Source organism: Carassius auratus, chromosome 13 (assembly GCF_003368295.1).
Source record: "Carassius auratus strain Wakin chromosome 13, ASM336829v1, whole genome shotgun sequence".
Taxonomy (NCBI): Eukaryota; Metazoa; Chordata; class Actinopteri; order Cypriniformes; family Cyprinidae; genus Carassius; species Carassius auratus.
The window spans coordinates 5155196-5171446 of NC_039255.1; the positions used below are offsets into that span (position 1 = coordinate 5155196).

General features: G+C 35.6%; 1 pseudogene; it reads left to right on the plus strand.

Moving 5' to 3' along the window:
- Nucleotides 1-16251, plus strand: part of LOC113112414 (MAM domain-containing glycosylphosphatidylinositol anchor protein 1-like) — a 149165-nt pseudogene that overhangs the window by 28856 nt on the left and 104058 nt on the right.

Here is a 16251-nt window from a genome sequence, read left to right on the forward strand (position 1 = left end):
AAATTCAGCCTTGCATCATAGGAATAAATTAGAGTATAAAATATATTCAAATAGAAAACGTTTATTTTAAAATGCAATAATATTTCCCAATATTACTGATATTTGTGACCAAATAAATGTAGCTTTAGTGAGGATTAGACACTAATTTCAAAAACATTCAAAAATCTTATTGATCATAATTGTTTGAACAATAAAACAAAGATTATTATTATTTGAGTATGTTTTACAATAAAATACTATTTCAGCCTTTCTACCTCTAAAAAAAAAAATCATGTGTAATTCAGTGTGTTACCTTTTTGAAACTATTTGTGAAATTGACTAGCAATCTCCCCATTTATTTTCTCAGTGTACAAACCAAATTCAGACACATTATTTTGTGACATCTGTTACACATAATTTACACCCCAAAAAATGAAAAATAAAAGTGTTTAGAAGAATGTTTTAACTATATTAGTCCATATAGTGAAAGTCAAGTGGACCCAGAAAATCATTGGCCTCATTGGCTTTCATAAAAATAAAAAAAAAACATCTTTCAAAATAACATTATACAGGTTTGAACGACCATAATAAGGGCAAGTAAATGATTACATAATTTTAATTTTAGGTGAACTATCCATTTAACTACTCACGATAAAAATAGTTACTTTGAAAGTTGCATTCAACGTGATCTTGCTGCTACACAAGTTTGAATGGGCATGGTGTTTCTGTGTGAATGCATGCAAAACGAAGACTTAGAATTCCTGACATGTGCAGCTCCAGGCACCACTCAGCCCTGCTCCTCTCGCTGCCAGAGATGCTTGTCTGATGAGATGCCGTCTGCCCTGGTGCTCGCTCGTTTTTGCCAATAGTTGTGTTTGTCAGAGGGCTGATCCATATTGAGCCACAGTGAAAACTAATAGCTCCTCAAACAATAAGTAAACACTCAATAAAACACCTTGACACAACTAACACTGTCAGATTAGCCCTCGCCAGCCCCTGCTGGTCCGTCTCTTTCTCTCTCCTCCTCAAGGATCTTATTTATTCACACCAAACATGCTCATAGACATGCCATTCAGCTCCTGCAGGATGAATAATTCCCTCTCTCTCTTTCTCTCTCGGGACAGTGGAAGATGCAGGACAGATGAATAAGTGTATGACTCCAGGACGTGAGTGAAGCAGTAGATCTGGTGAAGCTCCTCAGCAGGAGCGTTTCGACTGTGATTTATGTGTGGCGCGTGTGCATGAAGAATAGTGAGGCAGAAGAGGAGATGCTCTAGAAAACTTTCACCAACAGTTGAAGCCGGGCAGAAGGGGTGCAGAGATGTTCCCAGAGGACCGTCGGTGCAGGTGGAGCAAACAGCAGCTCAGGTCATCAGTAACACCTGCAGTTTTTACACCTGCCCTAATTTGCTTGGTGTAATCCCCTCCGGGCGCTGTGTTTGTCATCCTGTTGTTTGGGTCTTTTAAAAGAACAGGTTAAAAATGACACTACAGTGACACATTATTAATATTTTACTCCCTTATTTACTGAAAAATGAAAGTTTTTAGCAATATAGAATTTTCATAAGGCTGAAAAAGCTTATAATTAAAATGATTGTTTAAAAATGTTTGTGGTAAAAACAAAATATTTCTAAAAAAAAAAAAAAAAAAAAAAAAAAAAAGATAAATATTGGTTATATTATCTAATATCAGTATCGCAAGTGGCTCAACATTTTGTAAGCTGCATCTCAGGAGATGTCTGTACATCTATTTCGATGTACATCTACATCTTATTTCCTAAAACCATGCAATTTCAATTTCATGTCGGCCATAGTTGTCTATTTTCGCGTTTGTATTCCCACTCCTACTCTTGCTTATATCTCTGGGTTGTGACTCTGTGAGCGTGTGTGCAGGTTCGGATGGCTGTGTTCAGTTATTTGTGTGTGTGTGCGTCTCACATTGATATGCTTTTATATTCCATCTCTCTATGCCTCTCTCCATTAGTTTTGTTTCCCCCCCCCCTCCGGCGTGTTCCCCTCTGCTGGCTAGAAACTAGTTTGATAACTCACAGAGAGAACCTTGTTTGCTTCAGATTTAGATGGATGGTTGTATGGGTGAATGGATGGATGGACAGGGCTAGTAGGAGAAAAGGCAGAAAGAAGGTGAAGTTTGAGAAGTTACTTGTTGTTGGATGACAGCATGCTCACACAACAGCAGTGAAGAAAATTCAGCGGCCCAGCATGCACTCAGGTTAGCATGTTTACCTCCCATCCGGCTCGCCACAAACAGTTTGGACACAGTCGCTGAGAGTAAAGATTTGTATAAATGTGTGTGAATCTATCGTTCTATCATTCTATTTTTCTATAATTCTACCTATGGTTCTATCATTCTATCTGTCTGTCTGTCTGTTGTTTTGTCATTCTATCTACCATTGTCATTCTATGTATCTGTCATTCTATCAATTGTTTTATCTGTAGTAAATACAGTTGATAGTGTTGTTGGTCGGACTAGAACTTATCCAGACTAGACTGACTTTGCTCCAGTTCGCCGTTATATTTACTTCCTCAGTATCTGACCTAGCGCGATCCTGTTGTTGAGCGACCACCGCTGAATACTGATTCTGGGAAGATTGTCTTTTTTCCTTGATGCGCTGGCTCAGTGTGACAGAGATGGATGTTGACCCGGCTGGAGAGTTAAAGAGAGCTCATCCCTGACATTAGGAGGAGGAGAGTGGCCAATATTCTGGAGCTGAGACACACACTTCCACACGCACACCTGCTGAGAGGGCAAGTGCTTTGTGAGGTCCAGTCATCCACACATTATGTGCTGCACCGGCAGCTGTTAACACAAGGACCTCACGCACACAATCACACCTCACACTTAAACGATCAATAATAATCACATCACGGAGAAATTCATTGGCTCTGTCTTTGAGTAGACCACTCTATTGACCACGCTGTTATTTTCTCTTACACTCATCCATACAGACACACACAGCCTCTCTCTATTTTGAAACAGGGTGAGGACGGGATGATATATTTATACTGACTGATGAATTACCATGACATTTTCAAGCACAATTATCACCAAATTCTAAGGAAGCATCACAATACCCAAAATTTGTTTCTGTAGTTATTATTTTAGTATTATTTAAAAATAATATTTATATACAAATATATAAATAATAATTGTACTATTATTTTGAATAAGCTTTTCATTTAATTTTATTATTTTTTGTTTTTGTTTTAGTAATTACATATGCTTTTACCATTTTTATTTTGTAAAGTTTTCTGTTTAGCTTTATTTTTGTTTCAGTTTTTGAAATTGTAGTAATTTAACTTAAACTTATTTCAGATGGTACATTTTTACGTAAGTTTGTTTTTAATCAAATGTTTATATTTTGTTTTAGTTAAAAACAAAGGTTCATCATCTGACTGTTCATCAGACTGATTCACTAATGAAGCATTAAGTCCAATTTTAAACTGATTTCAATGATTTATTCATGCAATTTTCTATTTTGTGAAGGTTATGTAGTCTAAGATGATTTATTTATGTAAAGGAAAAATTTTAAATGATGAAGTTTTCCAACATAATAATTTCCAAGTTCTAAGGCAGCATCACAAATGTATTATTTTCTAGTTTTCTAATACTTATATTATTCTAGTATAAGTTACATATTTAGAACTAGCTTTTATTTTAATATATAAATTATATTTTTGTGATGTCATTTTATATCAGTTTAGTAGTATTAGTACTTAAACTTATTTCAGTTTAACCTGTTAACTGTCACCCGTCCACCCTGTGGGACGCCTACATTTACTTAATTATATTACAATTAAATACTCCCAAATATATATTTTACCAGTGTTTTTTGCTAAAAATTATGTAGGAAAAGTAATCGATTAATTTATGACAAGAGTGCACCCTCAAAAATCTAAATTATAACTGTAGTTTTGACCTTTGTTTAAAAAAGAAGACTTGTTTGTTGCTTTTTTCTCTATAACATTTTAGAAATCATCAGAAGTTATATATCGACTGAAAACTTAAAATCTCAAAATTCATCCTTTAAAACCCATTTTAAAATCAGACATTTCATTTCCATGTAAATGGTACATCAATATCATGTTACAAAATATTTTCATTCATGAATTATAAAAATTTAAGTTTGGATCGTGCACTACAAATTCAATGTTCAAAAATGTGAGTGACAGTTAAGGGGTTAAGTTTTTAAATAATAATTCATAATAACACACTGGTTCATCATTCAGAACAATTTTTGAACTGGTTTGAATTATACTTTAAAAAAATAATTTGCTCACAAATAGTTTGTCACTGTGGGCTGTGAACAAGTTTACAATTCTACAAAAAAATAAAAATAAATAATAATAATAATAATAATAAATTAAATGTAATGTATTGTAGCAGAGCATAAAGATGAACATTCTTTACATAAATTTCCATGACTTTTCTAGGCCTACAAAACCATTTTCCCCCTAAGTATTCTTATGTTGTCTATGAACCCACATTAAGAGTTATCTTTGTAAAATGTCATGCACAGAATAGCTGAGCTAAGTTTTGTTTTTTAAGTGTAAAGATCCCAGCGCCTTTTTTTGTACCGCTAATGAGCATCATTCATTCCCGCATGTTGACCTCTGATGCCCGCTCAGCCCTGACCACACCATTACACTCACAAATAAAAGATTTGGCAGTTTCCACACATTTCTAAACACGTCCTGCATTGCCTCGCAGCTCTTCCTGTCCCAGACTCCCTTTCAAATGCTAATAAGAGACTCAGACTCATCGTTTACAGTGTGTAGGCTGCCGCGGTACATGCCTTCCTCTTCATAATCAAAGAGCTCACCGTGCAGTGACCGCCGGGCTTGGCTGCCCGCAGTGCTGGCTTATATTCCCGAGGGTCTTGAGTTTGAATTCTGCTCAGAGCTTGAAATTAAGCCCTTTCCAAACTCTGTTAGGAAAGATGCTGGAGGTTCTTGAGTGGAGATCTGACTCCTGAAACACGAGAATGGACGATGTCATCTGAAATTTCCGTTTTCATATTGTTCTGTTCATTTTGGCATGTTCAGGCCATGCATGCTTTTCTTTAAACGTAAATATAAGAAGTTCATATCTCATAGCAAATTTACCCCCCCCCCCACACCAAAATTTGTACTGATGTCAGAATCACTAATAATACTTAGTACATCAAACTTAGTACTTTTTACTTGTATTGCATTTATAATTAATTTTATAGTGGGTTTCAATAAAAAAAAGTGCCAGTGTAGTTCATCCATTCATTTATGAAATGTCATTGTTTTTTATAATATACATAGTGTACATAATATACAGTTATAATCAGGGCCATATAATTTATAAACAGTACATTGTGTAAAAAAAATACAACTTTTATATTTGTTAGAAATGGTTAATTAAACCGTATTTATATCGATCATTTACTAAATTTAAGAAAAATCTTGATATTGTGTTATATAATGAAGTGATATCCAGACATTCTTTATTCTGGCAAAAGGTATCCAAATACAAATACTTTTTAGGGTCACTGTATGTATGAGAGTACAAATCTATCATCCACTGACTGGAAAAATGAAATTGTAGAATAAGTAGTTTTAGTTAGTTGGTCTCCTGTACAGCATTTATAACACCACTGCTAAAGAATGAAGTGAAAATATAATAATCATATCTTCTCTCTGTGCTTCAGCTCCTGCGAACGCTCAGATTGTGCATTCTGGGCAGACATGTGTGGTGAAGGAGGACAACATCAGTGAAAGGATCTACACCATCAGAGAGGGGGACACGTTAGTTCTGCAGTGTCTGGTCAAAGGACACCCGCGGCCTCAGGTGAACACAAACACACATTCACTAGTGGACGAAAGTCCAAATGAAACAAATAAAACATCTCTCTCTAAAACTGTACCTGTCAGAAAAATCTGATGGACATCTATCATATATTCTGTTGAGTTGTGGAGATTCTAGATTAATCTCTTAAGGTAAATCTTTAACAGAGGTAAAAGTTAGAAACAAGCAACATACTATGTTTGCTTCAGCAGTCAGTTAATTTCAATTATTTATTAATTAATAAATACACTTTACAATTACATTAAAAAAAATATTATATATTTTCATAATGTATTCATTCTTTTTTAAAAATCTAATTACATTTTATAAATTATTATAAAAATAAAATTCACACACACATATACAAATTAGTTATAAAATTAAATTATAATAGTATACAAAATTAAATTATATATATATATATATACACGCAATCAAATTAATCAGAGCAACCCGCCAAAAAATAAAAGCTTGCTGATTATAATTTCGAAAATAAAGAAAATTCATATATATATATATACACACAAAAAAAATTGAAACTTGAAAAGTGAAAAAAGAAAATGTAAATATTAGCATTATATTTTTAAGCATACAATATTTTTTTTAAATACTATTTGAATTTTATTTTAAAATATACACTTTATTATTTTATTATTTTATTTTTAAAAAATCTATATACAGTACTATACTTACTATTAATATTCTGGGCCCTATTTTAACGATCTGAAACGCAAGTGTCAAAGCGCGAAGCGCAAGTAAGTTTGTGGGCGGGTCTCGGTGCTGTTGCTATTTTCCCGGCGGGATAAATGGCTCTTGCGCCCGGCGCAAATCTAAAATGGGTTGGTCTGAAGTAGCTTCATTATTCATAGGTGTGGTTTGGGCGTAACGTGAAATAAACCAATCAGAGCGTCATCCAACATTCCCTTTAAAAGCAGGTGCGCAAGTTCCATTATGGATTGCTATTATTATGGCGTATTTACCAGGCGCACGCCAGGAGCGGTTCACAGCCGAGGAGACTGATGTTCTTGTAAGAGCAGTGAAAGACAGAGAAGTTGTGTTGTATGGGGATGGGAGAAACCCACCCAAAATAGCGTCGGTTAAACAGGCGTGGGAGGAAATAGCCACAATTGTTTCATCGATTTTTTTTTTTTCCTGGTTCTTGACGGACAAACAAATTTGTCAGATGTCCTTACATATGTCTTGCCACTATCGGGCAAACAGGTCTGATCTTTAATTACTAAAATTAGCCTGAATAATTTGTAAGCAAGATTTCACAATGATTTCCGTCATCTCATGTGTTAATATTTTTTTAGTGTAACAATTTATGATTTGCAAAAATAACTGTTGCATCTGTGTAGATTACATGAGCAAAGTGTATGCGCGTTGTGCACGCTATACATTATGGTCAAGCTTGCGCCCTTAAAATAGCATAATGAACAACGCGCAACGCGCCACTGACTTTAGACTAGGTTTTTTCTGGTCAGTGGCGCAATTGTTTAATGGAACAGCAAAATAGCACCAGGGATTGTTTGCGCCGGAACACGCCTCCTTTTTTGCGCTGAACCGCCCAGGTAGCGCAAGTTCATTCACTAGTTTAGCGACGTGCTTCTGTGGAGGGAAAAGCGCGCTTTGCGCGGGTGCAAAATAGGAATGACACATGCGTCGGTGTACAAAGTCAATTGCGCTGGGTGCAAGATAGGGCCCTCTATAGTTATATTTGATGGGACACACTATGTGCTGTATGAGCTTCAACCCAAATCTCAAGGTGCTCTCAAGAAAGCCAGACCTCTGTATATAGTGTATTCTTTTTATCAATATACACATCATTTAAATTGTAAAATATAAATTAAAATAAATATGAATAAATGTTTTGCATACACAACAACTCACAACATGTTAACTTGTTGCCAGGTTTTTGAGAGGTCAACACTGACACACACTGCCCTCAGGAGCCACTGTACCTCTGCATGAACCATGCAGTTTGTGTGCGTATGCGTGTCACGTATCTGATAACAGATGACTGTAGACACTGAAGGAGAGAGGGTCTGTCAGTGGACTTTAGGTTTTTTTTTAGGCTTGTGTTGGCATGTGAGTGTGTGTTATATAAGGTAAGGGTGAGCTGATAACAGTAGGAGGTGTGAAGAGCGTGGCTCCCACAGGCGCTCTGTCCACTGCCATCAGATCACTTATTAAAGACCCTCATACACACACACGCGTCCTCCCAACGACCTGTCTACATGTATTAGTTCTCCAGGTTGCATCAGCAGAACACCGATCTGATCTAAATTCCATCAGTTTTCACTCCCGCGGTCCTGAGGAAGAGTGCACTGAATAAAGAAGTTGCTATTCCATAACATGATCCACGATTTCCATTAAAAATGTCAGTGCATTGCGATGACAACAGGCTGAATATAGGAGCGTAATATAGAGTGTGAATATAGTCACAGTGTATGAATATAAACTAATGAGGATATTACTGCATGTACTGTCGGATGTTATTGCCTGCAGTGCCGGGCCTCTACGGGTCACTAGATAGTGTGCTTTTGTGTGTCTACATATTTGTGCCTGGACTCCAGGGCTTATGCATTGAATGTGTATTGGTGTATTCTGCCCTTCACTGACGTTTAATTGCTTATATTGGATTCGATATGTGTTTGCGAACTGAGTATACTGTACAGAATGTATAAAAGTACTGTTTGTAGAAGGACGGACGATAGATTGTCACAAAAAATCTATGCCTATTACTGATTTTAACTTATTTTAAACATAGGAAATGAATAAAAAGAAGTATAATGCTATAAAAAAATTATTTTAAAGTGAAAGTGACATACAGCCAAGTATGGTGACCCCCAACCATATGGTGACAATCTAGAAAACTAAAAAGAAGAAACACTAGATTTATTTTTAGTTCTATTTACCTTAGAGAAGTACTAAAAGTTTGGGGTCTGTAGATTGTTTTTGAAAGAAATTAATACTTTTATTCAGCAAGGATGCATTAAAATGATCAAAAGTGACAGTAAAGACATTTATAATGTTACCAAAGATTTTAATAAATGCTGTTCTTTTGGTTTCCACCAAAAATATTAATATTATCAAAATTTATAAAGTAAGAAATTTATCTGGAGCAGCAAATCAGCCTGATTTCTGAAGGATCACGTGATACTGAAGACTGGAGTAATGCAATAAATTACATTTAAAAATATATTCAAATAGAAAACAGTTCTATTAAATTGTAATAATATTTCACAATATTACTGTTTTTTTTTTTTACTTCTGTCAAAAACATAAAATCTCAGTAGTTTTTGTTTTTACACCAATCTTAGAATGTTTCAGCACACTGAATTTATTATATTTAATAACTTAAAATGTGTAAATGTTAAAATATGCTCGTACCAGTCAAATTGTAATCAAATCACATAGTAATATTCAGTCTGATGTTTATATGTAGTGCAGATATTTTCTTTGATATTTTCACATGGTGATTTTAGAAATCTTTTATTTGTCCAGTGCTAACTCTTATATGTCCATTGGATCTGTGGAAGGTTGAATTGTAGGTGATGACAGTGATGCTGGGAAAGAGATCTGGACTGAGGCATGGGGACATTGGGTTCTGGTGCGTGTGATGCATCCCAAAGGGAGTGTTGAGTTGCTCTCTGCATTGGCGTTCTGCAGCGGTTTCCAAAAACATGATATGCTTTCCCCCCTCCATCCCCTGCCTTTTTTTTCTCTGTGTGATTAACAGAGAGGCAGTAAAGGTCAGCCGTCTTCAAAATGGTGCTGTGTTTGGCTGTCAGAGCACATCTGCATGTCCATTGCTCTTTGAACCCATTTGTTGTTGTTCAGCATGACACAACTTCTATATTGTAAAGATGGAGATTGATAGGCATATGTAGATGTGTATAAATATTTTCCTTTAGTTAGCTGTACTTTTGGGGACATTTATACTACTATCAGTTAGGATATGCACGTTCTTTCGACAGTTGACTATATAAACAACCATTCAAAGGTTTGGATCAGTAATATATATTTTTAATAAATATTTTGGCAGAAATATGGGAAAAGCCTTGCTAATGCAACAGGTTAGCTGTCAATTGACTCTAAATGTATAAAAATAAATGGACTGTTAAAACAACTTACTATTCTGGTATGATTCTAATGACAGAGAAATTAAAATAATAATCATATTAATAATAATTAAAATCGTTGGCATACAGAACACTCTGAGGAGCAAAAGGCTTCAAAAGTCTTCATTTGCTCTCCATTATCTCATTGCTGTCTAGAAACAATTAAGATTTCATTTGTGATTTTTCTCTCGTATATATTATATATCACCAGGCCTGATTTATCATACTATTTCTGACAAGGATGGCTTAGTACACTTGCAACATAAGAGAAGTTAAGTGAGTGAGACTGTTGTGTATAGGGTGAGTGAGCAGTGATTGTGTTTAAGGTCATTGGGAAGGTCTAGTGGTGTTGGAGATATAGTTGTTTCACAGGACTCGCGGTTCACATCCTATAGCATTTCTGTCACATGGACATCGGCGGCTAAATGTACAGTCTTTAGTTACACAATAACAGCCTAAATGGCTTTTCTGAAAGAGATCCCGCTCCGCACATTATTTATTCATACTGCTGGTCACTGCAACCTTGGGCCCCGATCAGAGAGAGAGAGAGAGAGAGAGAGAGAAACAAAGAAAAAAAAGGGGGATTGGTGTGAAGTTTGAGATGGGGGGTAGAAGAAGGGGTCGTCTGGGTTTAGTTTCTGTTCTTGAGAGTTCAGAAGGATCAATACACTTCTGAAAACAGAAAGATCAGATGGCAAAAAAATCACTCCACACCACATACGGATCAAGACACAAGGTCATACAGACAACAGAGAGACAGAGAGCAGAAAACACAGGCCAAATATATCTATCTATCTATCTATCTATCTATCTATCTATCTATCTATCTATCTATCTATCTATCTATCTATCTATCTATCTATCTATCTATCTATCTATCTATCTATCTATCTGTCTATCTATCTGTCTGTCTGTCTGTCTGTCTGTCTGTCTGTCTGTCTGTCTGTCTGTCTGTCTGTCTGTCTGTCTGTCTGTCTGTCTGTCCCTCTGTCTGTCTGTCCCTCTGTCTGTCTGTCTGTCTGTCCCTCTGTCTGTCTGTCCGTCTGTCTGTCTATTATGTCTGTCTGTCTGTCCGTCCGTCCGTCCGTCCATCCATCCATGGACAGATCTATCTATCTATCTATCTATCTATCTATCTATCTATCTATCTATCTATCTATCTATCTATCTATCTATCTATCTGTCTATCTGTCTATCTGTCTGTCTGTCTGTCTGTCTGTCCGTCCGTCCGTCCATCCATGGACAGATCTATCTATTTATCTATATATCTATCTATCTGTCTGTCTGTCTGTCTGTCTGTCTGTTCTTACAAGTTCTATCCATCCATCCATCCATCCATCCATCCATCCATCCATCCATCCATCCATCCACGGACGATTCTATCTGTCTGTCTGTCCGTCCGTCCGTCCGTCCTGTCATTTCTCAATTCTTTGAATTTTCCTTACATTCAAATTAGAATTTTGCTTCTGCATCTTACTACATTTTACTACTGCTGTTCAAAATCTTGAATTTATGATTTTTCTATATACATCCGGATGAAGGTTGTGATGGTGAGGCACATATAGAGCAGAAGGAATATTAAAGCAGTGTGCTGGTGCTGTGAGTTCTGTAAAGCACACAGTGTTTGGAGTATTCTAGAAAGCACAGTTCTCATTGGCACCTAAGTGTGCACGGCATCTAAATGCATTACAGCAGATGGCTTTGCACAGAAACACTGTTTAACATCCTCTGATTGGCCACGAGAGAGAACGAGTTAAAGGAGGAGGGTTAGACACCAACGTTTTAACTTGTACCAGATGTCTCGTTGTACCATTGGTAATAGCAGGAGGGAGAGACTCGGGCATCAGAAATGTTTTATGTTTGAAAAGCTGATGGTACTGGGTGGGTAAACACGGTTTTAAAGAGGTCACATTACAGAAAACATGTTTTTTTGAATTTAAACACTTTGATTAACTATGTAGACATTAGCAGTTCAGACTAGGCTTCAAACACATTTAATTTGGAAGCAGGTGTGTTAGTGGTTCACAGGTTAGTCAATTAAAATCCATTTACATAATTACGTCTTAAAGGTACAGTAAAAGTTGAATGTGTTATTTCAGAAATAGTAAGTAAAATGCTAATTTAAAAAACAACAACACAATGTTTAATTTCAAGAAACTTTGATTAACGTTATTAGTTGACTTAAGACTAAAAATATAATGCTACAACATAATGTAATCTTGCAGTTGGTTTAATCTGAGATCAGTGATTTCACCACAAAGCATTATGGGTTGTGTTTTTCATCTAAACATTCTATCACTTTTCTTAGGGGTCTTCCTTGTTGCTTTAGGAATAAAAATATTTAAATGAGAAACTGAAATCAAATTGTACAGTAAAAGTGTAAATCCATGTGAAATAAACAAGGATATACTGTATGTTCTTGCAAGTATTTGATGAGAAATATATTTAAAAATGAGATCTTTGACTTTTGTTCGCTGATTTTGGTATTGACAAATCAAAGTACAGATTGAGAGATTATTGAGATCTTTTCTGAAACTCTTAAGGAAACACATGTGAGATAACTAGGGTCTTTTCTCTCATGAGAAACATCTGAGAGGAGAAATATTCTGTAGTAAGACCAAAGTCTATACACTCTTAAAAATTAAGGTTCCAAAAAGGGGCTTTCACACCAATTCCATCGAAGAACCATTTGAGTTCCTAACAAATTATTTTATTTACACTCTTAAAAATAAAGGTAAAATGGTTTACATGGATGCTAGAAAAGCCATCACTGCCAATCAAAAAGATTTATTTTTAAGAATGTGTTTGATCATAGAGACTTTGAAGACATCTCAATTGTGATTTTTCCCAATAGAAAACGAAACATGAGACATGTCACTTACTTTAATCTTTCTCCATCTCTTATGTCTCCATTTCAGCATTCTCTTGATCATACGGTTCATGTTACATTCTGTCAGCGCTCCGCCGAATGCCTCGGTCAGTACTGACATTATCGTAATCGTGTTCTTGTTGCTCATCTGCTAAAGCGTGTCACTTGTGATGCCAAGGTTGTGTTTTCAAATCCCAGGGAACACACATATTGGTAAATGAAAGCCTGTTTGTGAGAAAGTCAAATGAATCAGTGCTATAAAAGCAGTAATCACCCTCATCATTGCGATTCAGTTTCCTGTTCCAGACATTGCTCTCTCAGACTGATCGATCTCAGATCGCTGTTGATTGCCATCCATGAGGAACTGGATCTCTCCCTGATCATGTGGTGTGTTTAACTCAGCGTCAGTGATTATAGAACATCACAGATGGATTAGACATGTCACTGATGAACTATCTTTCAGTGAAATTCTGTAAGTCAGGCCTTGCCAGACTTTTGACTATGGCCTTAAATACTGACCCTCAGTTTATGTGGCCAAGAACCGCCCACTTAGACAGGAAGAGACCATCAGAACTTTAAATCTGCGTATGTTCAGATGAAAGTGCTGTGTGACACAGAATGTTACAACATTTTAGGAAATAAAGAAATTCAATTGTTGAATTTGCTATTTAGTGTGCTCTTACTTGCTGTTTTCAAGGGCATGAATGAGAATTATTGCAAATTAAATTGCTGTGCAGAATTACTGAAAATTGATTTAAATGAATGGCAAGAGTATTTCCAGTACTTCTATGAGCAGAGCAGGAAAAGCTGCATGTGCAGTAAGTACAAGTGTAGTTTTTAATCATATTCAGTTTCAGTTTAATTTTAGGTTAGGTCTTTGCATGTAAAGTTTAGGTTTTGTTGTAATTTTGTATGTGGTTTTAAAATTTCCATTCATATATATATATATATATATATATATATATATATATATATAATATATATATATATATATATATATATATATATATATATTTATTATGGTTTTAGTCATTTTAGTACATAAAATGATTTCGTTTAGTTGCCTAACAGAACATTTCTCTCTCTTTTTTTAAGTGTTTCATAAGAATTTTCTTGATGATGGCTTAACCACAATATAAATAAAAAATGGGGGTTTAAAATGTGTTGCACCAAGTTTGATGCCATTGAAGGTTCTCACGTGTGAGCAAGACCGCAGAGGAGAGTATCATAACAGAATAAGCTCTCGCATGGTTTCAGAAGACTTGGAATATAGCGCAGGAATCGCATGGGCTACTTTTATGATGCTTTTAACCTCCCTTTCCATTTCCAAGATATTCCAACTTATTTTTGGTTTAGCAGAAGACCAAAAATAATATGAAATTCAAAGGACATTGTATATGATAACAACATTTTCATTTTTGGGTGACCAGCTTCTCTTCATAAAATGTGCATGTGAACATGGCGGTTGTTTTCTGTTGGCTTGTTTGGAGGACAGGAGTGTGATCTTGAAGGAGTGCAGCATCAGGCCACAGAAGGACTAACGCTGTACATCCCACATGCCGCAGATGTATTTCTGCCCTCATTGTGTCCGTGAGCAGAAAAAGCCACCTCACACTTTATGCTCTCATTTATTACGCTCGGCGTGGGAAGTTTAATAGAGCTGCTGTTTGTGTAACATATGGAGAGGTTTAAATACTCTGCAGCGCGGTGTGTTATTTGATTAGGATTGATTTCAGTGAACAGAGGTGCAGAACGGGAGATGAGCTGGCAAAATCTGACACTGCTTTGGTCTTCTTTCGCTCCTGCTGTTTTATATTTCTCCCCAGGCTTGCTTTTACCACTCAAACGGATTTAGTTTTCTAAATATTAGCACGGGACATCTGTGTATTCATGTACGGATTCGGACAGGATTGCATGCTTTAAAATTATGACTAGGGTGGGAGTGTCATGTTATCTGGATCTGTTGATGTTATGGAAAGTTGTGTTCTCAGGATGCTTGTATTACAAAAGCTAACACAAGACTTAACATTTAGATTTAGATCTTAAACTGATCTAACTCCAGTTTTTGCTTAGTAAAGTGCTGCAGGAGCTTCACAGTGGAATCCTGCTAAATTTCTGTTTATTTGGCAGCAATGACCCATAATTATCCTAAGTATTGCATGGCTACTTACCGAATAAATGGCGTGCACCTTGTAAATTTTACATTATTTACTTTGCTGGTTTTGCTACACTTTAGCAATACAAATGAACAGTTTCTGTCATGCCTATAAAGCACAAAATTTAATTTAGAGAGCTAAAGTGAATGAGAGAGGGAGACAAGATTTTAGAGTAACACACAGTGTAAAGCTAAGCTGCAAACGTTGAGCTTTTGTGTGTAGTGATCACTCTTCTCCGATTTATCATGCTCAAATATAAAAAGCTTGGCAATGAGCATTAAATGCGCTTACAGTAGCAATAACCCAGTGCTAGCGCTGAAGAGGACCACAGCCGCCCAGATTTAAGCAGGCTTGACAGGCGTCAAGTAATAAACGTCTCTTTGTGGATGCTTGACTTGGATTGGTGTCACTCGCAGAGAACTTAATTTATAGAGGCAGTTATAGGATGGGGGGAAGAGAAAACCTGAAGCGGAGCGAGAGAGAGAGGGTTTGGAGAAATGGGAGTGGGATGGTAAAAGCTCTCTACGGACACGAGAAAAGGAAGGTAAATGCACTTTATGATTTCAGTTCAGCATGAAAGAATTGAAAAAATGACCTCAATCTTTAAAAGATAAAGATTCTTTATTGGCATTTACTGTATGGTTAGATGAAAAACCAAAAGTTCTTAATAGCAGATAAATGTTCTTTAGATGATTTAAATTTAAGTTCTTCCTCTAGTTTTTTTTTTTTTTAATGAAAGGGTTCTTTAGGGAACCCAAAATAGTGTTTTTATTATTTGTATTTGAATTTTTTTGGTGGGTAATAAGAAATTTAATCCTAATATCTCTATATTATGTTTCCTCATTTATTTGAACCCTTATCAAATTTCATAACTAAAGCTAAAAAAACTAAAATTCCATATTTTGCTGCCTGTTGCAGCTTTATTATGGACCTTTTATTATGGTTTTCTGTGGCTGCTGTTAAATATCAACTATAATGAAAATTTTGTTTTTAAATGTTGATTGCAGATATTTTGTTCATACAAAACACATCTTACTCTGAATGACCATCAGTGTAGAAAGATGAGTTACTGATTCAGCCAGATCATTTAGTCATTATGACTATGACTGTCCCTTGGTCAATGTTTTAATATTATCGTTATATATCGTAGCATATTATTCTATGTTCTGTAAATATTTTAAATTCGATTTTAATTTTTAGTTTTTGAGAATTTTCTTTTTAGTTTTAATTATTATTATTAAAGGATGTCTGTATAGGTTTTTATAATTTTTTAAAATAATTTAGCTTTAGT